The sequence below is a fragment of the Hermetia illucens genome, chromosome 1, assembly GCF_905115235.1.
Source record: "Hermetia illucens chromosome 1, iHerIll2.2.curated.20191125, whole genome shotgun sequence".
In the NCBI taxonomy this organism is placed as follows: domain Eukaryota; kingdom Metazoa; phylum Arthropoda; class Insecta; order Diptera; family Stratiomyidae; genus Hermetia; species Hermetia illucens.
The window spans coordinates 83,839,088-83,862,348 of NC_051849.1; the positions used below are offsets into that span (position 1 = coordinate 83,839,088).

Genomic DNA, 23,261 nt, shown 5'->3' on the forward strand with positions numbered 1-23,261 from the left:
CTAAAAATTGATAGACCAGTAGCTTACTCCAAACTACAATTTTATTTTATTATGTATATATATATTTCGGGAGCAACTTACTCCCTTCATCAGTACAAAGCTTTGTAGTACAAAGTAGTGCAGAATCTGACTTCGGCATAAATTATAGTATTGAACATCTTTCTGAAAAATTTGAAGGCACTATTATTAACATTGTGAATTTACCACGTGTGCTGAAAAGTTCGTAAGCTATCACACAGATGTCGCTGCCAGTATTAAATCCATATGATTTTTAGTTAACCCTAAACCATTACAAATTTGACATATGTCGGCCTATTAGTTTTTGGAGTAGAGTATTTTGAGGGAAGCTAATTTTTTTAGTTTAAAGAAAATGGATAAAAAGGAATCTCATGTGTTATATAACGCTTTGTATTTTAGCAAAAAAACAATATTGTTTAAGTCACGGCTTGGCTTGATAAAGATTACCCGGACTTTCTACTAGGAAAATCTACCGTTCAGAAGTTGTTTGGTAAGTTTAAACGAGGCAAATTGAGCGCTGAGAACGACGCTTGCAATGGACGCCTCAAATGGGCTGTTACCGATGAAAACATCAAAAAAGTCCACAAAATAATTTTGAATGACCGTCAAATGAAGTTAGAAGATAGCTGAGACGCTAAAAATACCAAAGGAAAGTATTGGACATATTGCGCCAGAGTAGCAATCGGCCAAAAACAAAAATGAGTTGATGATTCTGTGCAGCGTTTGAAGCTCTTCCTCCATAAAAAACCCGAATTTATGCGTCGGTATCTGACAATGGACGAAACATGATTCCACTATTTCACACTAAAATAAAAACAATCGCGAAGTAAGTGGACTGCACATGGTGAAGCGACTTCAAAACAAGCAAAGACACAATAGTCGACTGGCTAAGCTATGGCATCAGTATTTTGAGATATACGCGTGGTACAATATTCTTGGACTATGTTGAGAAGGGGAAAGCTATCAACAACTACTATTCCATAGCTTTAGTGGAGCGTTTGAAGGATGAAATCCCGGAAAGACAGTCCCATTTGATGAAAAAGAAAGCGCTGTTTTATCAAAACAATGGCCCGTGTCTCAAATCAATGAAAACGATGGTAAAATTGCTTGTTGCTTGCTTGCTTCGAATTTCTTCCACATTCACTGTATTCTACAAATATGGCCCTCTCTTTCTATTTTACTGTTCCCAGGCCTAACCAGAATGTCCGAAATGGAAAAAAGTTTGGGACCGATAAAGGGGTTATCATTGAAACTGAGGTCTGTTTTGAAGCTAAAGGCAAATCGTATAAACATGGTATCGAACAATTGTATGACCGTTATAATCGTTGTATCGCCGTGGAGGGAAACTATACTGAATAATAAACTAAACCTTGGGGGTTGGTTTCTGTCTTTGCCCTGATACCCCAAGAACCACGTGAGAATTTTCTTCGCCTCCACCTAAATCTGAATCCAAGGTAAATGAGTCTTAGGTTTTATGCTTAAAATCATTGGTTTATGTTTACAATCATTGCTTCGCCAATTAATTATACCCAAGTGAGATGTTGATTATATATATAGTTTAACCTATGCGCCATACATGCTTCTCACTGTCATCATTGTTTTTTAATTTAATTTAATTTAATTTAAATAAAATGTTGGTGCACAGAATGGAAAGGGGTAAGGTTAGTTTCCCACGTATATTGTTTCATCCGGTTCCGTTTGTTTTCGGCCGCCATCCAAAAGAACCAAACCGAAAGAAACGTTTTGCATCGTTTGGTCGCAAACGAAAATGAAACGGACCGAATGAGGATCGATTTTTGATACGAGACAACCACCTACGGGTCAAATGTAAAGGACGCCATTTATGGATCACCACTTCATCCAGTTTGCGCTGATATGTGAAGCAATTTCATAGCACAGTTTATCATCGGCTGAATTCCAAGGTGTGCAGACGCACAGTTCTCGGCCCATCATTGTTGGCGACACTTACCGTCTCGATCTCATTAGGGTGAGCCCCTAGAAAGTTTGTTTCGGTCAGATAGTTTATTTTTAGAAGTTCTGGAGTAGATATGATATGATAGACATCTTAGAAGCATTAGTGCTGGTTTCTAATGAATTAATTGAGATCTCTCCCGTTGTCACATTTCCAGTTCATTATACACCTGGTTGTGGTTACCTGCTTGAGTAATAGTGGTCGTAGTTTAAGTGAGGAGGTAGTTTGTTAGCCTATGATTAAATTGAATTTATCTCTTGTTGGTTAAAGTTTTATTGCTAAGAAACGCTTAAACAGTATTTCGGAAACCAAATGTCCCCTTCTTCTGAAGTTAAGAATTTTTTTTTCTTTTATCACTTCCGTTGTGAGTTCGATGTTTCTATGCATTCGCTTAAATTTTTCGAGATTTGCTTCTATGTCCCCAACATATATAATACAGAATCTTGGAAGTATGCCAGCCTCGGCGAGTTTATTCTCCAGGTTCTCCATAAATATTTCGCATAACACTGCGAAGGGGACGTGGTCCATTGCTGCCCCGGATATTGTTTTGTAAAATGCATTTCTGAATGTGTCCTCCTTTACATTCAGAAATGCATTTTACAAAACAATATCCAATACTCATATATTGAAAACCAGTTTTCTTCACAGTTTGATCCTTCCTGGAGTGGGTTAAGCTACTTCTCGAGCAACTATATAACTCCCGCTTGGGAACGCCACTTTTACATCAAAAGATACTAGTATTTCGCCATTTTATATACCCGCGACCCCTTTTAATCTGCGGATCCCTGCAGTTTCTCACTGGGCACTTTCTTACTTTTAGGTCTAACCTTTTAGGTTAGTGAATTTATCTCTGGGATTATTTTTCTGAACTCATTGCCGTCTTTAGGAATTTGATTTGGAATGGGGGGAGGCATTTGGTTAAGAGGATTTAGGCAAGGAGGTTTGTAATAATAAGTTTGCGTTCTGCTGGAGCGTCTTCGAATATTTGAAAATATTTGAAGAAATGCAGATAGTATCAACCAAAATGACATTGCCCCCATCCTGAAAAAAATGCAGGAGATACCCTTTCAATATTGTGAACAAGTGACCCGATCTCATTAGCTAAGATTGACCTGAACGTGAAAGTCGATGGCCAACGATGCAAAAGAATACCGAAATTGCGATGTCGTGATATGCTAGTTTCTGATTGCATAGTCTTTCGTTTCTACCTGGACTAAGTCCATGAGCGCGAAAAGTTGCAAAACTGACTTAGACGGGCCAGCCTAACGAATGGATCGAGCTACCTAAGAGGACAAAGACGAAAAAAAGAGAAAAACTTGACATCTTGAATATATATATATGTTTTTGGTTGTATGCTTCATTTTTCAGGTTTTGTGTAAAACAAAACCTGATTAAAATCGGTTTACTGTCACTCTGTCTGTCCGTTACACGCACTTTTCTCTGAGATGGTTATAGCGATTGACACCAAATTTGGTGGAAAGTTGGGAACTGTGAAAATTCACGCATAAATTGGGTTACATTCTTTTGGGTCGAATTTAAGAAGGAGTCCCCATACATACAAAAGGGGGTGTAAAAATTCTTTTCATGCAGAGTATGCGGAGTATCAAGTGAGTCTTGATTAGGACCTTACGAGGCCGGTACTAGTTTTTAAATTTGTTGAAAAGGTGGGAGTGCAGGAAGTCGAAAGTAACCATCTCTTTAACGGACCCATTTTCAGAAACTACCGAACCGAAAAATTTAAAACAAATCAGGAGCCTGCCACTATACGATGCCTATCATTTCAAATAAAATTAATAATAGTATATTACAATAATTTTTAATATTTAGCCGCAAAACCCCCCTTAAGTTCATCCCAACACCACGAAATTGCAGTAATGTGCATAATCCTGCCAAGTTTGGTGGAAATGGCAATATTACTAACAAAGCTATAATAAATCAAAGTTGTGATTTCCTTGCAAATTCAAGACTATGATAGTCAATATCACCCAAAAGTGGATATTCTCACATAATATATCCATATATTGCGTGCTACGTACTAACAGGACAAATGCACACCCAAATGTCTTTATATAAGACATACACAAAACCTTTCATACCCGAAGCGTCCAGTTTCCGGTGTCTCGACTTGTTTGTGTGTTATTATTGAGTAATTGTTTTTTCAAACCCTTCTACAGATATGCCAACTGAATCGGACGGTAATGTTCAGCAAGTGGGCTCTTGTTTCCAGAAGCTATTTTTTATTGTAAATACTGTATCGGTTATTGACCTTTTCTCCAACTTTCAGACCTTCCTGCATATCTTTCTTTTCTCTCAGCTATTAACGTGCAGACATCAAGATATTCGCAAATAGAATGGGCGTAAAATTGTGGGAAGACAAATAATTGCGTAGCATTTGAAAGACCAAGAGTTACTTTCCAACGTGGACTATTGAAATTCCTAGAAAATCCTCTATAAGTTTGGAAGCATGTTTCAACCTTACCAGGCGGTCGACATGTCATTGGAAGGGCAATGTTTTCCAATGATGCCCGTAATATATCTAAATACCCTCTTTGAAGAACTTCCAAATCCTGTTTACATGGCGCCGTCACCACCTTACACAACATCAAAACCTTCCTGCACAACCACCTCTTAGCCGTTTTAAAAAAAAAACACTAGAATGTAAGTCGACCAAAATAATCGCAAAACCACTACGGTCGCACAATATAACAATGGACAAGGACGGCAGTATTTTCGATTCTTAGACTCTTCGATTAGTCAACTTTTCATGCTTTACAGTACTTATTCGTACATGTTCCAATGCAAAACATATTTACCTTAATCCGAGTCATTTTGTCTCCTGTCTCCTGTGAGGGAGCAGGTAGAGGTGTTTCGCAGCTTCTTTGAAGTCCTCCACTTCCTCCGTACAAGACAGCATAGAGAACATCGCCAAAAAGAAAAAAATATTATAGGCGATAGAATACAACGTTTTCGATCTCCGCCTTGAACTTCGTAAATTCTGCTTCATTGTAGTCCATGACATTTTGCATCAGCATATTGTAATGATAAGAGTAGTTATAGGAGATCAGGTCGATCATCCTGAGTGGCCGATAACGACCTAGAGGGCAGAGCTATCCCAAAAATCTAAACAAATTGGCTAAATTGACCGTGAAGGTCCACCCACACAGAGTGAAGCTCCATCAAAGTGCTCGGTCGACACGTTCTTGCACGCCTCTGTGCTAGCCAGGCTCGGGAATGTGGGGGGGTCCTTTGAGCGCTTTGATCCCTCACGCTTCACTAATACAAAACAACGTGTCCATTCCGATGCGTGGGTCCGCACCGGATTCTAAAATCGACATTAGTCAGGATTTCGCGGCGGCCTATCGAATGATAAACAGAACGCGAACTAAATTGGAAAATAGAAAGGAAAAAAAACAGCTCGACCCCGCGCGTGAAGCCGTAAGTCTCCGGACCCGAGTGCCGCGATCAAGGAGGGGAAGATCCACGACGGATCACAGTCTCAATTATTGCCTCTTCCGCCTCAGATCTTGTATGATCCTCGACATCCTCAGGCCAGTCTATCATTTTGAGGATGTCCCTTTTAGAAATTTCGTGGGAGAAAGGAGGATAAGAAAGGGAGGAAGTCCTCAAATTACGATTGGATTATTCAAGAATCATTGTTCATTGTTCAAACAAACTTCAAAAATTAATAAAAAAAAAAAAAAAATAGAAATAAAAATAAACAATATGTAAAATTTAAAGAAATAAAATAATAAAAAGAAAATAGAAAGAAAGAAAAAAAAACAATGATTTACCCAGGTCGTCACTCCGAGCTCGGGATGATGCTGGTTTACAAATTCTAAAAAATTTACCCAAAACAAAGCACTCTACTTTCTTATCTTCCACCGTTTTTCTACCGCACCGCTTCAGCGCACCAAAAGAAAACAACCTCTCCCCTTGTGCATCGCTCCTCCACCTTGTTCTTTTCTTCCGCACCGCTTCAACGCTCCTCCAGCCAACAACTTCTCCGTTATTTTTTCCGCGCACTGCTTCAGTTCCCGCTACATAGCCTTTCTCACTCGCTAGGCAATGTTGCGGCAACATGCGCATGCGCCTGCGGATGCAGCAAATCATTCGCCTCTTGTCAAGATCAATTCGCCCGAATGCATTCAATAATGTGCAACCTGCGGCGAACATTAAGGCAATTACACACTATTAAATGCATTGTTTAAGCAAAGAGATTCCGCTCCCGCCGCGCAGCCGCGGTCACTACAATATGTCGCACTGATAATAATTATTAATTTCTGCCAGAGTATTCCAGATACACTTCCAGTTCACGCTGTTAAAAGACTTTTCGAAATCAATGAGGAGCGGGTGAAGTCGGCATGACAAAAGAGTATTGAAACCAGCTTGCTCTTTGCTTTGAAGGCGTTACTTGATCCGTTGTAGGATAATTTTAGCTGCTTTCTTTAGGGCACCAGAAAGCACGCAAATGCCCCTCCAATTGTCGTGCTCAAATCGGGTTCCCTTCTTCGCAATTATGACGATCACCGCCTTCTTGGGCACTTTGTTAAAAGTCTCGGATTCTCAGGATTTACAGTTGAGTGGAAGAAGCAGTCCTGTAGTCCGATATCATCGTCGAGATCCCACACACATTCCAAAATCCAATCATTAACCGGTGACGAAATCAAAAGTTCACAGTCCGATTATCAGTCGTGTTACGCTTTTCCGAAGCATAATTGATTTTGGGATTTTCAGGTTGGTAGCCCACACGCCCTCGGCGGGGCATTGGTTTCCTGTAGGTGGGGTTGTTGGTCGCCTACTTCCTGGGATACATGGTAGCCCAACACTATAGAGACTCTTTCCTCCTCCTTTTTCAAATGGGCTTGGGACTGTCTATGACTGATTTACGTGGCATAGTTTAAATTATAGTTTAAAACTCCCATGGTATCATGTAACTCTGAAAAAGGCATCGCATCAGCCAATAATAGATACTTACTTTTTGACAGAAATGATACTTGAAGCATCATCATAGTCATATTAACTAGGACATTCCAATTTGATTATGTGACACTCGCTACTCAGTTGACAATAGCAATTGTCATTATCGTTGTAGTCAAACATGTGTTGCCGATGGGGCATGTTGCTGACAATTTAACTAAAGGCAATCGAACATTGAGCACGTTGAGAATTGATCACTTTTATCCAGCCTATTAAAATAATGCTATTCGATGATTCCACCAGTAAAGCTAAATTGCTGGATAGGATAACAAATAAGGCTATCAAAAAACCGTAATTGCTCACAGTCACACGATACTTCTAAAAAGAATTAATTAGTTTCTAGCAAACGATAGACTTGGAAATAAAATAACAAAACACCATAAAGTGGCACGGAATTCATGCCTCCCCTAAAGTGTAATTTACGATGTGAAAGGCTTAGGTGTAGTGTTTTCTCTAGACTTTCATCCTCATAAAAAGTGTCATAAAAACATGAAATTGATGGCACAACAGTTATGGGAACATAAAGGACTGTCTCACCATACATTCAAATTTGAAGGACATTTGTTTTTGAAAAGTGTCGGAGTATTCTTTGTTCCTATTAGGGATGGGATTGCTGAAAGTTTTAAAGGAAGTCTATTGTTGCTAGGAATATCCCACATGAACGTAATTTACTAGTCATTCAAAGTAAGGGATAGTTGGGAAACACGTTGCTTTTTATACTTTTTCACTTGTTGTGATTCATACCTATGCTGTCTTCAAAATTTAGTACTTTTATAGGGTATGCAAAAAACTGTGAACAATGCCACTCTTACATTCCTAGTGAAAGTGGTAGATTTGATAGATCGTCAACTTTTTATAACCACTCGATTCCTTTAATTTCTGGTTGTAATGTCCTTACGGCGTCATTACTCGGGTAGCATACGAAACTCTTCCCTATCAGTTTTTGCTTAGCGACGGTAATTCGAAAACGAATTCAAAGAATGAAATTCTGTTCATGCAACCTTTCCTACTTGCGGAAAGTGTACAACAATAAGGAGGAAAATCAACAGAAATATCTTTTCTGATTTTTTACAGATTCTTTTATTTCAGCATTCCCTATTGCTACCTTTCGTTAGAATTCAACTTTGAAACGGGTAAACACCCGCAAGGTAAATTATGATTTCGTGGGGAAATCATAGCGAAAAATAAAATGAATCCTGGAATTGCGTGCCGTTTTCGCCATGGAAAATATGTATATAACAGAAATTATTATGACTTCAGTCAATTTTTCATACCTTTGAGCGTTTAATTTCGCCCGTGCTCATTTGAACTCGAATCGCTACAAACACACATACAAAGCATGTCTATAAATCTGAGGAATATGGATGAATCAGTCATTCAACCCCATATTTGTTGGAAAAGTCAACTACCGCGAAAAGGCACCAAGTCGCTTCTGTTTCCAACTTTCGAAAAGTAGTTTCCGTCTCGATGGAAAATATCAAAGGAGACGTCAAAGCAACTTTAGCATTTAACGGAAGAAATATTTGAGAATCGACGGAAATTATATCAATAACGTGATATATGTCCTACTCTGGGAAAAAATGCCGTCGTTGTCAACTATTTTAGGAGTGCGTGTTTATTGGCAATATTTATTCCTTATTTATAACCGAATATAATTAGAAGCCATTAATGGCCTCATAACTTTATCAGTTGCTCATAATTTCGTGGTACTATAATAGCCAAGGTTTCAGTTTCCTTCTCTTGTGAAAATGACATGTATAAAAACAGGACTAGACCGCAGAGATATTTGTTGTCATGAAAGCGAACTGAAACTTTCCCCAAGGAATTCTTTTATGATTGACTTGAAAAGCAAAAATATGGAATAGAGTGTGAAAAGGCAATCAGTTTGCTAACTTTTGTGAATGTAATTTCTTCATCTTAAGATGGTGATAAAATAGAAGTTGGTACTTTTACTGACTGGTCCAAGTATCCGTCGAAGGATTTTAAAGAACCTGTCAATAGACTTTCCCATTTGCGCCAAAGGCCACCCGAGGAAGCTTGATCACTTAAGAGGCATTAGAGTCCGCGATATAAAAGCTACACAACAAACAGAAGTCAGATAATTAGGCATAGCACTAGACCAAAGACTGCTCTTTAAAGACAATACGTACATCGGTAACTGACCTATGCGCCGGCTAAGTGCTTCGTTCGAAATGATCTCAAGTCAGCGTACCCTGATGACATATGGCAGAGAAGTGGTGACAATGGTGGTCACTTCCTTGTGCTACTCCCATAAGTGGAAGCGGCAATTCTAAAAACTGCAGGAACATTGATGAAAATCTCTGCGGGGAAGTCGTTAAGCCCACCGTTTTACTCCATTTCAGTGTATTAACGATCGAGATGATTTCTCTTCCATTTGCAAGAACATTCCGTGTCTGCAAATTTCGGTGACTAGTTATTTCGTTCACAAGTGGCGAAATTTTTGTCACCTCTTCAGCTACTCGTCATCGTGCACGAGGAGTCTATCCTCAACATCGCTCGTAGGATTATCAAAAAATTTGCGTCAACATTCAAGTTTGTGGAGCAGCATATGGTTCCGCAATCATTGGTATCTGTGGCTGTCTCTGTAGGTTTTCGCCCGGTAACGGAGTTCGGGCGCATCACTTTCAATATCACTCGCTGCCATCACTACAGCCTCCAATCCCTCCCGTTCATCGATTCGACTTGATGATTCCGCAGTTAACCTGATCCAGTAACGCCCATTTGAGACGCGAAAAACTGCTTGAGCAACACCCGAGAAAAAAATCTGCTGGTGGCTGCCCGATTATTCAATGTATTTGCTGCCTGATCAATTAAATAGTTCTCCCACTGTCGATCAACAGCTGATTCAACAAACGGCCAAAGTTTTGGGGTCACAGGAAGCGGGGGAAACAACACACAAGGAAACGCAATGACCATTACGTGGTGATCATTTTCGAAATGTCAACGTACATCTAAAAGACTCCTACTGTTAATCGCAAAGTAGTCAATCTGATTGCTCGTTCGGGGTCAGTCAGTTGAAACCCAACTGACCATATGACAAGTTTTGTGCTTGGAATGTGCCACCAATGGCGAGGCGTGGAAATTGCTCCATTTATTTATTTCTTTTTTTACCAAGCTAAGTATACAATACACAACATGGTTATTTGTGCAGATACCAGGCTATGAGCAGATAAGCTTTTGTGGAATCCGGAAGATCATCATAGACATAACATTAAGGAAGGAGTGCAAACCAATGAGGCAACTAGTCGAAGCTAATTCTACCAATGATCCTTCCTACTTTTCGGTATTCTCTGAATAGCAAATTTTGTTTGTCGTAATTATTCGCCGCTGAATTTCATTCTTCGCCAGATTTACAGCGCGGTAAACAATTCGTTCCCATATTGTAGATTATAGTTGCCCATTTGTCAAGTTTTCACCTTCTACATTTACTTTGGATTTAACTATTTTTCTAATCAGTTAAGCTAATCGTACCAGTTTTAAATTTTCCAAACCCTTGCATGATATGGTCCCGTCAATAAATTCCCCTACTCTGTAAAAATTTTAATCGAATAAATAATATTTATTATAGTTTGCGGTGCCTCATTTAATTTTTGTTCGCCTAAGCCCATTTTATTTTTTTGAGGGGGTCATCCCATGTGTCGGATTCGTGGAAGCCAATTTTTTTGGCATCAATTGTATCCATATATAGTGTAGAATATATGGGCAAGGCAATTTTTTAATATTCGGAGTTGTTCGGAAATTACAATGTCAAACAGGTAGAATGTCACTTGCCAGGTTTATGTCGATCGCGGTAATAAAGTGCGTATTTATCGGTCCAAATGACGCTTGAATGACTTCGCTCAAATGATAAGAAATGAAGCCAAGGCTTTACACGTGTTTTTTCAAGAAACCTAAGGTTTATGGACTAGCTATAGCAGATTAATTGTCAGTTAAGATTTTGTGGTTGAAAATCCCATTCAACTTTTTAAATGCGTTTTTCTCGAAACTGCATGTTGAAAATCGGCTGCCACCATAGCCCAAAATCTATCCAACCAAATTCTTTGAAACATATTTCTACGGTCCGCAAACTAGGATAATTGTGATTCATTCTGTAGTTTTTTTTTATTTATTGAAGAAGCCTTGCAAAACAACAAATTTAGCTTTTAATATTTTTTAATAATACTAGTTTGCGGACAGTGGTTAAGTCTGGACGCAAAATGCCATTTTCTTTAAGATGATCACAGCGTCGTCTAGCGTGGCAGCAGAGAAACACCTTTTTTTTGAAGATATGTGTACAACGAACGATGTTATTGTACTCGGAAAATTACTAGGCATGCTCGAGATATTAATAAATACATTGTGAAAAAAAGTAGGACTTTTGTCGGGACACTGCTCTTTAAACTACCACAGGGGAAAAATGGAGCGATGGTCTCGAATATTTGCAGCCAATGTGAGGAAGAGGAAGAGATGCACTTCATATGCAGCTGCCCAACCTCGCCAGACCTCAGTCGAAGATACCTTGGTAAGGTTTTCTTGAAAGAAGTCCCTGCGCATTTTTAGTATCTAGAGAATTTTCTCAGATTCGCGAAGGCTTGCGAACCCTGTAGGAAAGTGGATAGTGAGTAGGCGATCTCCGGAGAAAGTGCGCTTTTTTGACTATACAATGTTCAATTGCAACCGATACCAAGCATATTTTAAATCCATTCCAAATTTAGGAAAATTATGTAGAATTAGTTAAAGTAGTTGAATTTAAATATAAACCAAATTAAAAATAAAAATTTATTAATCAAACATTCTTTTTCTTCTCTTTCAGATAACCTATCGGCCACGATTCCTCTTCACTAGGTAAATAAATCGACGATTATTATTATACATTAAATACATTAGGAAGATATTTATTCATCCACTTCTGTTTCAAACAGGGATAGCTACGGTTCGGTTTTAAAATGACACTGCTGTGCTAGGTGGAAGGCATGTGTGGGATTTTTTCACCGTCCCCACTTTTCGGCCCATAACAGCTCAAGGCCACTGTAAAATATTATTTCGCAGAGAGGCCTCAGGCCGACACCGACACGATTAAATGAAGCGTATGTGGCACATTACAAGCTCAACACAGTTGCGTGTATCACAGTTGTTCGCTTCCGATCTCATAATCTCTTTCATCAGATTATTGGGTCCGATAACAACGTTGAGGACATTATTTAATCTCATACTTTCATGAGAAAATCTTGAGCAATGGAACATAATTCGCTTTCTTTGGGTGGAGCGCCACATTCGGGACAGTTGGGGTCCTTCAATTCATTCAGTGTTCCCACCCACACAGGAGCCGGGTATAACAGGATGGAGTTGACCATACCAAAAACATCCTGGCTAGAGATGAAACTTTTCCCGCACATAATTCAAGTGCTCCTTGAAGCTCAACTTGGCATCGATCATTACCCCAGGTATCTATTGATAGGTTATTACACATTCTCGTTTGGTAATAAGGACCGCCTCTGTCTTTTCATCCACCATAGCAGGTTGAACCATTCGTAACCATCCTTTGACGGCATAAGTGGTTTCACTTCAATAAGATCCACGACCTCTGCGTGCTTCACAACTACCACCACCGTAAGGTCGTCTGCAAAACCGTGCGGGAGGAACGGAACCTTTGGAAGCACCTGATGTCAAAACATATTCTTTCGGTTAGTTCTCCGTCTCGTGCCAAAGAAATGGGATACATTTAATCCAACGGCAGTTGGCCGAATTAAAATCTAGCGTTGCCACCGCACAACAACATACAACGCGCCAGATCCACTACCATTGCTATTGCATTGATCGTACAACTCGCTAAACAAAACCCATACTGCCGCTCTGATATACCATCCGCAGGCTTGAAGAACAAAAGCAACCTATTATATATCACTCTCTGCAACATCTCCACCATAGTGTCTTAAAGGCAGGCAGAGCGATATGAAGACGGTGCCCGATTTGGTTTTTGGAGCTTCGGTAGTAGAACCTATCTCTACCTCTTCCACTGGGCGGGAAGCACTCCTTCCACCAATCACGATCCAAAATGTGCTTATGAACCATGCGAGCCTGATTTAAGCGGATGACTTAAAGGTTTTGTTCCCCCAATTCATCAACAGGTCTCTCGCAGTTCCTGCTCGGTCACGTCGGATATATTGTGAGGAAAAATTGTGATTATTTTGGGCAAGAGCCGCGGGCACATCACTTCGGCTGATTTCTTCTTCACTGTTCATTACAACCTAGCAAGCAATGCCCCATGAGTTTGTATTTGTCTCAAGGCGCAAATGCTTGTACCAATTCCGCTTCAGGTTTCCCCTTTGTCCTTTTACTACAAGGGGATTCAGGTGAAGGCGTTCTTTTTTTGCAATCAGATTTTTGCCTAGAAGCAAGTGCTTATATGTGAGTAAGCCCTTGGGCTCAGCAGGTGGCGTCGATTGGAGCCTAAGGTAGGGAAAGCTGACATAAAGAGCCTGGTTCCGTTCTTTTGTTCAAGTCTACGCCTTAATTGGATTGGATCCTAATCTTATAAGTGAAAAAATTGAGTTTACACTCAGTTTCTCCATCGATGAGATCAGTGTTTCCTCGTCATCCGGGTTTGGGTTTTCATTCAGTTTCATCCAATTGGAATTATTGTATTAATTAATTTTTGTTTTATGTTTTTCTTGGACTGAATGGGGTTTCCTTTCCAAGGGGAAAGTAGGCCCATTTCATCGGGGCCTCCTTTTGTTGAGACTTGACTGTTTGAAGCCGGAAATTGCTTTCTATTCCTCGGCAGTCTCATCTTAACCCCTATAAGAACTCAGCACTCGACTTTTTGGTTTGATTTACACTTAACTTCAGGTGTCTCTTTTGGCTCTCCAGAGGATCTTCCTTACTGAGCTCTTCCATCATGCAATAAATGGAATAATACTCATTGGAAAACTTCGTTCATAAAATATACAGGTGTTTGTGAATACGCACTGGTTACATTTTGGAACTATCGGAACTTGGGGAAAAAAACCCCATTTTTCAAGCAAGGTCTTCGAAGATACTTCAAAGATATATTGTAAGGATCTGGTGACGTGTAGTTTCAAATCCGCAGAAATGCTTGAAGAGGGTCGGGCACAGGCATGACGGGAGGGGTACGTATTACCTACGCACCTACATTAACCCCAATATATATAAACGGAAAGTCGGAATTGACGGTTTTTTTGAAACCTTACTTCCTAGAACATTTTTTTTCTTATGATCTATCATTTGCTACTAATAATAGCACAATTATATCAAGCATTTCAACGAGGAAAATGAGTCATAAGCCATTAAATATTTAGGTCGTTTTGTTCTAGAATTACGAGAATTGTGATTCCGTGTCAGGCAATAATGACTCTCGTAACACGCTCAATGTCTAATAATTCAGATTTTAACAATTTAAAAGCATTCAACGCTTACTATTTCCATTTGATGCCCATATCATAAATGTTACGTATATCCGATGATAATCCTTCATTTTATACTTAATCTCATTTTCACCGCCACTAAAATTCAGGAATGCTCCGTTTGTGTACGGATCTCGCCTTGTTACGAGCATCATTTATTGAGAAGGAATCGACAATACGGATTTCATTCGCTTTATACCGGTATATGTCGTTGTAAAAGGGCATTTAACGTTCAAGCAATTATCCTTCCTGTCGCCGTATCATTTCGTTCGTACGCGTCTACGGGCGATTGTATATTGGTGGGTACGTTACGCGAACGGTTGTATAGGTAGCAGCGGATATCTACTTAGCTTACCGTTTCGCTTAAAAGATTACGTCACATATCTACACGTATTATGTACATATTTTCATATAAATGAATAGCTGGCTAAGGTAAATCGAAAGGACGTGCTCGATAACAATGCGATGGGTGGAATGTAAAATGAATGGATAAATCCGAAGCGATTTTGAGTCCGTTTGAAGTAAACGTTCCAAGTGAGTTTTTCATCAATGTCGTTTTACGAGGCTCATTCAAATATAAACGAGAATTTCCTTTTAAAAATTGGCTAGTAGCATTAAGTTATTAGCAGAATTATTTCCTTCGTCACATACCATCTTTCTTTAATCAAAAATGTTTCCTCCTTTTACTTCAACTCGTCATCATATCATAATGTGACATATTACTGGGTAAAATTAGATTTATTCAGGAGTTCAAAACGGGGTCCGTAAGGGTTCCTTGTTGGAAAAAATCTTATTTCATCGACTTATTCGACTTTCTTCTTTCTGTCTTAGTCTGGGGACTTGAAAGAATTCAATGGAACATGGCATCATTCCTCAAGTACCTAATTGTGCTCATGTCAGCTTGTCCAAGATTGTAGTATTCGCCGGTTTCCTATCATGCAAATCATCGTTATTTTTTATTTGCCTGCACCGACCTGGAGGAGATATTAATAAATTGTATGCAGCATTTCAATACACGGCATTATTTTCATGCTCCTCACCCTACTTTCAGATTCCTGCGTTCCATTCCAATCAAACTACATTAAAATGTAACCTCTTAAAGCATGCTAATTTTCACACAAAGTCTCTTACCATTTAAATCTCTCGAAACTTTAACTCAAATATCATATAATTGCATTTAGTTTTAAATCAGAGGACTCCTTTTTCTAATAACACAATACAGATGTCCATAGCAATGTATAATTAAATGCATTTTACCTGACGGATCGATGCAGGTAATGGTGCAACATTTATTTATGTACCAGGGCGACATTACTGAATGTACGCTGCAGTCTAGGATTGTTTTGTTGCGCGCTGAACTCAAAATGAGCGACTATTGTTCGGGCAGAAAAATGTGATCTTTTATGTCAACTGATTGGTCGATCACCGGCTATATACCACAAAAGGATTCGACTCTTCACTTTGGTATGACGAGCATTGGTGATGAGGATCGGTAAGAAGCTGGTGCAAAATTGCATTGTGCAGGTTGATTGTCACTGTCGGGAAGCATTGAGGGGATTTTTTTCTTTTATTGTGCACTCTTTCCATGACTAATTTTCGAAGCGGTTCATAGGAAACTGTTAAAGTTTTCATTTCAGCAAGCAATGTACAAGGTTCCTGCTATTTTCCTGTATAATTAAACCCGCTGCAGCAGCGGAAAGTCGTCTGAACAAAGCCGGGCGCTGGTAGACGAAAAATCCACTAACTATTGTGCATTCTCAAAGAAGGAGAAAGTAGAGGAATTGGGAGCTCACGATGAGATGCGAGGATAATCTGTCAAAATGTTGGCGAATCGAGTGTGAGTGTTGAAATTTGAATCATTATTGTCATTATAACTGCCATTTTTTGTTTTTTTTTTTGCCGAAAATCAGGCTTACAAGGTGGTGCTGCTGTTATAAGGATATCATTGCGGCGTGGACCGTTTTGGTGCACAAGACGATTTCGTAATTTGAATCTGCGGTGTTTTTCGTGGCAAGCGTGTGAGATAATTTGAAATATTTGCTAAGTCAGTGAAGCTTGAAAGCAGTATTTGAATAGGGTTGCTATTCAGCTAGTACGGTCGAATTTGGATCTATTTGTACATTGTCTTTTATACGCACTGTGGCCTAAAGCTTAGATCTGTCCTAGCTGTATTCGTAGTGTCCGAACTAACAGTTTAATATTACTATTCGTGCAGGAATGCTTAGAGAATTTAAACCGAAGTAGATATCAACATCATATTTTACACAGTTATTCGTGAAAGTATTATGTATAAAAATATGTCAGAAATAAAACTGAAAAGAAATTTTTTAACACTAGAACAACCCCTTTAGATCCAGAGGAGAAAAGACTTTGCTGAGGTTGTGATCCGTCGTACATCTTTCTTCTAGATCACGGTACTCAATTGGCTCCATTTCCGGACGAGCTTTTATTTTTGTTATTCCAATTTAAGTGGGTAGGTGACTAACTACCCATTTAGCATCGTTAGTTTGGTAGTTTCTTCTACTGCTTTTTGTTTCAAATTCTCGTTCCGTCTCAACGCATCAAATGCATGACATGGGAGATTTTTTTCAACCCCACTTTCCTCATATTCCTTGACTAGCACAGATGCGCGTAAGTGCGTGACGATAGGTCATTTCAATAGAACGACACTTAAATACTGGTGCTCCTGAATGGTCAATTGCAATCTCTTTTAGTATTTGAGTTAGCCCAGTCTTCGGGATTGACCACGGTTAATCTACACCAACATTCTTTTTTGCAAGCACAATCCTTCAAACCGGCCTAGTTTGTAGGACATTCCGCTATTCTGTGACCGTATAGCCTAGAATAAAGTGTTGAGTCCTCATGTAGATCAAATACACAAGGATGCCTTGATTAGAAGGCGGTAGTTGCAAAGGAGCAACGGCACACTAGAGGATTATATAATAGTATCCTATTGGAGGCAATATGGTCTGCATTTCGGTCTCCCGAGATTATTACCATTCACAGTTGAGTAGACTGGTATCCAACATCAAAGCAGGATGCAAACTCCACTGCCAGTGGGATTTGAACTGCAACCCTCCATACGACAGCCTTGTGCTCTAGCCACTCACCTATCCGGACATAGCAAAGGATAGGTCACACAATAAGCCAAGACGATAGCTTTGTTAATACTCAGGCAAGTCAGTGAAACCTATTATCCTAGAATGGCCGGTTAATGGGTCACCCTAATAAAATGTGGCGAAGTAAGAATTGTTTAGTAAACTTTGAAAAACGGAAAAAGGTAATGCTGAAATATCATATTCTCGTCAATGCTAATTAACCTAAATTTTATTTACATACTCGCATCTGGCATACAACATTCAATACCGGGCGTTCTGCAAGCAATGTTATTTAATCCCAAATTTTCATTTGTATTTGTCCCTTTTTTGCCCTCTACTCTCTGTTCGCTATCCTTCGTCATCCATGCTTTGCCCTCTTTTCCTTTGCCATCTATCCTCTATCAGCAACCCTTTGTTCTCTATTTTCTGTTTTCTGGTAATAGAGGACCTGTCGTAGAAGGAAGCATGTAAAAAATCCATCCAAAATCTCCGCGTCATTTTGAGTACTTTAGCCCCTATTGTGTCAAAATTTCCGAACTATCATTGCTTCGCAAAGGTGGAAATATAGTAGCCAGAGGGTGCTTGTGTGCGGTGTGTCCTTCTGGCACTAGATATTGTCGAGATATTATCGCGGTGTAAATCAGATGAGCTAAGTTATTTGTCCATTATTTGAAAAGCCTGCTAGACTTGTGTCTTCCTTCCGTAATCGTAATGCTCCCCTGTAAATCCATAAGTCTTTTATTCTCAATAATTTGATTGAAGAGTGTTGGCTAGAGTTTTGATTTTTAGGTTTTCGCTTTCCCAAGCCAGCTAGATGATGCTGCGTTTCTCAGTTTCGTTCGCTATATACTTAGTTCACCTTCTATTTTTGTGTTGTTGAAAGGTAGAATTGCTTAGGTGCACTAATCCCGGCTATTGGCAAATTCGTGCTGATCCTTCCCTGCCATCATTAAAGCTCAGTTCATTGAAATGATCTTTATAGATTGCTCCTACAAAAATGGTCGCTTAAATTTTGGACATTCCTGTAAACCAATTGGTAAGCGTTCAATCAAAGAAGATTTTGTGATGAAGGCGTAACCTCTAACAATTCCTATTTGGACATAGTCCTTCCTTCCTTCCTTAGTCCTTCAGTTGATGAATAACAGTAATAATAATCGTCGGCGCGATAATCCATATTAGATCAGGGCCTTGAAGTATACTAAAGCACTTCATTCAAGACCGGTACACTACGCAACAATGTAGGAAGCAATGCGGTCAGTATTACGCTCGCCCAAGACTATTACCCAGATTTAACTGAAGTATTCATTCACAACTGAGTCGACTGGTATCCGAAATCAAGCAAAGATAACAAATCTTTCTGCCACCAGTAAGATTTGAACGGCGACCTTGCGCTACGACAGCTCAGCTCTCTAACCACTTGAGCCATTTGGACACCGACTGATTAACAGCTTACCAAAAATGGTATATAAATTCGAGAAATACGTAGACCATTTATTCTTGAACAGCTATGGTTTCTTACCAGGGCAGAGGAAACTCCACAGATGCTGCCTCACCTCTGCCCTGGGAGCAGCATTACCGAAGCGGCTCGCCCATAGTTCGAAACAAAACTTGGCCGGAGCTAGACAATTTCTTTCTAGGGATTGAGGAGTCCTAAGTCCGCATCCGCCCCAATGTCCTCTCACTGCTGCTGTATTTCAGTAGTACATTTTTTTCCTTCAACATGCCCATGGTAGTTACCAATAGTCGTCCGCAAACACCTCCAGTACTTTTACATTGTGCAATGCCAAGAAAGCCTCAACTTAGCCGTGTGGTGAATGTAGTGACAAAAAGACCCTGCAGTTAGCTGATCGATACTTTCTATATCTCTTTTCCTGATCTTACCCCCCTCCCCCCCTCTCTACTCGCCAATTTACAAGTGATGTCAACATTAAAACGGTTTCGTAGTACTAATCAAGATCTTTTATTTGATACCAAATATGCCTATATTCGGTAAAAGTTTTATACTGCCCGTTTGCTTGTATCCTCCCCCCTCTTAAACTCAGTAAAGAACCATGCGACTTTTGGATGCATGGGGGTTCACAATTGCAATCTTCTCACCAAATTCCGTGCCGATGGGTATAACCTTTGCTGAGAACAGTGGGTGTGACAGACAGACAAACGGACTGATTTTAACAATTCTGTTTTATACGAAACCTTATAAACTGTCCACTCGAAACGTCTCACCCTGGGATCGTAACTCCTTGGTACGAGACAACAAACTTACCAGTCCTACTTGGGTGCTTAGCAAGCAATATTGCACCTCTCAATCGTGTTACAGACGAAAATTTTCTGCTGTAAACGGCTCATCTGGTGGGGGATATGAAATTAGTGGACACCGGATAAAAATTGGGATATTTGGAGCTCCTAGCAAGGAGCCGAAGGAGGCCGACAGCATCATATAATAATCGTTGGCGCAACAATCTATATTGAAGTGTGGCTTTGAAGTGTATTAGAGCACTTTATTCAAGACCGTAACGGTAGACTTCGGCACTACACCATAGTGGAACGGTAAGTAAGACGCCGATTATAGGAGGAAAGGAAGATCAAGCATCCCAGATATTGAACACTTTACTAGTCCCCGCTGGTACCGCGTTACTCGTCGTTCGACTTTGCTTTCAGTCTAGGGCAGCCTGTCAATGAAGATTTGCAATTAGCGATGTCTTTTACGCTTCAATATAGAGTGTGTACTTAAAAAAATTAACACTAGTTAAAGAAAAGCTTGAAATTAGACTTCTTTTAATCACCACTCTCTCCGTACATTACCAATCCACACCAATGACCGACTTAAATCTACTTCCAAAATGTACATTCGAGTGTCACTCAGAATTGTTCTTGGTTGGCATTTTAATTAAGGCTTTTTCCCACTTGGTTCCTAAGAAAAATATGTTAAAAGTTTCCATCCTCCATAAATCCTTGAAAGTTTTTAATCGGACAAGATGTGTTCACCCCAAGCGCTAAGCGTCATTTCTCTCCAAGATGCCTCCCGCTTAAAAATTTTAGTGAAAATTAAATTAATGTCAATTATTCCCTCAACCCATATTTAAAAACTGCTCGTGCACTACCAGTTGAAAAATATAATCTCCGAAATTTACACTTTCCTACTTTCTCTGCTCCAAGTTACACACTGAGGACATTTTCGATGCGGTTCTCTCATGGGGAACAGATGCAAGTTGCATTTCTCTCCGTACACACAAACCACGAAGGCGGACGTGAAAAGCATGAGGTGTATGCACGAAAGGAAAGTAGGATAAAAGTTTTTGCATCTTTATATTAGGCGTGATGCTTATCATAAGCTTCAGTAACCACAATTTTAGTATCTTCTGCAGCTGATGAGGCTCTAGACTGCAAAAATGAATCACAGAAGAGAATTTTCTCTGGGGCTAAAGCGTATACGTATGGAAGGATGTGCATTCTACATGCATTTCTGCATCAGTGCACATCGCTCACACTAGAAAGGATAATTAAATATTACAGACAAACTTCAGCTAGCAAAGCAAAGTGAAAAGAGTTGAAGTGGATAATGTTTGTGGGATTTTAAGAAGCTCTTCATATTGAAGACATCCTCATTTATATTACTGGCATGAATCGTACTTTTTCATATGAATTACATACACAGTTGCACTTGTAATCCAATAAAAACTTTCCTAACGGCGGTGAAAGGATACTTCACGTTTGTATACCTCGGTGGCCATTGCGTATTTGACGAAGTGGGCGAACGCAGAATAGCTACTTCCTTTCTTGTGTGACACTAATGATATAAAGTGAATACCCTTTTCATATTGTGAATATATTCATTCAGGTTACGTAAATCAGCAAAAAAGGAGCAGTTCGTAAGACTAATCTTAACTTTTCCGCTGCTTTGAATACAGCTAACTTTTATGCAGAAAATGTGAGTAGAGGCAATCCTTTTGATATTTCAAAACGAATGAGTTCCTCACAAACTCGAAGACATTGCTTATGAAATACAAACTCATCAAGATAATAATTTCTTCTAAGGTGCCTTGATTTTTTCCCTGATATATCTTTTATCAATGAAAAAAACCACCCTTTGTATTGCTTTGCGGTGGAGGACTACCTTTGGAACTTCATGCTTTTAGAATTTTGAGGTGTCCCTTGAAGCACTACATAACAAACTAAGTAGCCTCCCCTATTTTCGCTCAAGCAGTCCCATAATATTAAGAATAAGCCTATGCCTACGCTTCGAGGAATCGTCCCATCTGCGTTGCCAGAGACCATGCGACTCTGTCACATTCTTGCATTCATTCATACGTTTTGGAGAGTAAAGCACACTCATTTCGAGCTTTATTTCAACTGGTGTAGTTCTAAAAGTACTTGAATCGCCGTACCCTAGCTAGGAGCCATCTACGATATGTTTCAACCTACTATCATTCAGTAGATTCATGAAGATGCGTGGTGACATAAGCTGCTTTTGGAAAACACCTTTTAGGATCTCCTGTTATTAGTTTGGTGTCAGTCATCGTTGGCCGGTATTTGATAGCTGGTTTAGAGACCATCGGGCATTCACCAACTTCCATCTTGAAAGTGCTCCTCTTTCTATAGTTCGTTATATAGTGGACTTCCGTTTTCTCATCAGCTAGCTACTTAGCTCTTTTCGACCAGGGATTGTTCTCACTACATCCATGACGTCGATCTCCAGATCATCTGGGTATTTTTCTGTGACAATCAAACCCAAGCCATCTCCAAAGTCGATAATGATAGTTACCTCTAAGTCGGGAAGTCCGAATATCGCCTAAAAAGGGTGTCAACTTCCTTCCATTTACGTAGCACTTCGTCAAGCTAGTCTTTAAAATTTATAAAACACTCTGGTTGTTATGATGAGTTCGGTTTTATCTGCTTAGTTTGCCGTCTCCTACATTGGAGCGTATGCTCAACGTAGTATTTTCGGATTTCCCGCTTTGGAGCCGCAAATCATCTTGCAAACTTGCGCCATATGTTCAACATGTGTATTTCAGAGCAGTTTCTGATCTAGCGTAATTCCCAAATTTTGATCTCTGTTTCTCGTTTAACTTCCATGCCATATAGTTTCTGGTGACTTCCAGGCGATCAAGCTTGAGATCTTAATAAATGTTGCCGTGGGCCACCTACTAGTAATTCTCAATCTTTATGGATTATTTAACATAAGGTGTCTTCATATTTGTCCCTTCAGAGTAATGCCTTGCGGTTGTGTACTACCAACCTATGGACAACCTTTAAAATTGTTGATAGCAATGAAATTTGCACCTGTCAGCACACCTAATTGCCTATACTTTAACACTTTGCCCACCTAGAAGGCCAGGGTGTTTCCAACTCCCTTTCAGGGAGATTTAGAGTGAAACCGCTTTTTTTTATTTGCCTTCCGGGTAAAGACCAGTTTTGCACGCCCCATCACGTACTTACTATATATCTCAAGGTTATGCTGCTTCTTGCCACCCTTAGGAGAAATCCCCGCTCCTACGAAGTATTGCTGAGGGAACGCCATTCAGCTCGGGTGATTTCAATTATATCAAGATTTCCACGCCCATCTCACTTTAGTGTACGATCATACTCTTTTTCTGGTTTCCAATTTCTCTTCTTCCTCCTTCTGCCTAATATTGTTTTCTTCCACCGTCGGATAAGAACTCGGGAAGTGTATTTTCAAAAGCAGATGTACCTTGTCCTCTTCATTCTCGGTAAATGTGCCATTTTCTGCCTTCAGAGAGGTATAGTATATTGTCATTTCTACTTCAAAGTTCC

At 39.7% G+C, this 23,261-nt stretch overlaps 1 protein-coding gene across 5 annotated transcripts in view; it reads left to right on the forward strand.

The window, feature by feature from the left end:
• LOC119646703 (zwei Ig domain protein zig-8) overlaps positions 1–23,261 on the forward strand; it is a 631,176-nt gene that overhangs the window by 310,617 nt on the left and 297,298 nt on the right. For all 5 annotated transcript variants that reach the window (XM_038047280.1, XM_038047277.1, XM_038047278.1 and 2 more), the window contains one exon: positions 11,781–11,812. The gene's annotated coding sequence lies outside the window, so the exon portion shown is untranslated. Of the gene's footprint in view, positions 1–11,780; positions 11,813–23,261 lie in introns of those variants that run through there.